The following is a 764-nucleotide window of genomic DNA, read 5'->3' as shown; positions in this document are numbered from 1 at the left end:
TCTTGCTGAGGAGAAACTGGAAAGGCACAGTCCAGGCAGCAAGCATTTTAGAGGTGGGGGAAAACAGAGAGAGGAGTCAAAAAAAAAAAAAAAAAGCACCAGAAACCTGTCCCTATAAATCACTGACATTAGTGCAGCATGAAAGGGCTGGTGTCTTCAGACACAAATAAGCACTGGGTGGGAGCGAAGGAGGCATTTACAGGCCCAGCCATTAGACTCTGGAAATATACATCAGGCTGGGCTGACACATCGTTATTAGCTTTCCTACGCTGAATTGCACAGGGATAAACTTGGGGCTGGGAGAGAAACCGCAGAGATTATTGTCAGCTCTGGTACTGCCACTTGCTGGGGTTGTTTTTTCTTTTAAACCAGGAACACAAAGGAAATTCGTGGCATTTCTATGGCTAAAGCAGCAGGAAGCATCGGTGAGCTTGAAAGGGGAGACAGCCTTAGCGGGATCATCCCTACAGTGGGATTTGCAGAAGGGGTGGGGTGAGAAGTAGCAGGGAGGAAAGGAGCAAGAGACAGAGGAGGTGATAGGAGTAAGATGATAGTTTGATGCATCAGTGGGAAGAAAAAAAGAAACTTCAATAAAACAAATTGAATTTAAATCCTTCTGTAAAGCTGGTTCCCAATGACTAAGCGTGGGGAATGGCTGGTTTATGTTACACTTGTACAACCATGCGGCTTCTCATGTGCAGTTGCTAATGAGGGGCTTGTACACATGAGAAGGGAAAATGAGACCGACAGCAAGAGGGAGACAA

This window comes from Crocodylus porosus, unplaced genomic scaffold (genome assembly GCF_001723895.1).
Source record: "Crocodylus porosus isolate Cpor-Errol unplaced genomic scaffold, CroPor_comp1, whole genome shotgun sequence".
Lineage (NCBI taxonomy): Eukaryota > Metazoa > Chordata > Crocodylia > Crocodylidae > Crocodylus > Crocodylus porosus.
This window is presented reverse-complemented; position numbering follows the sequence as displayed.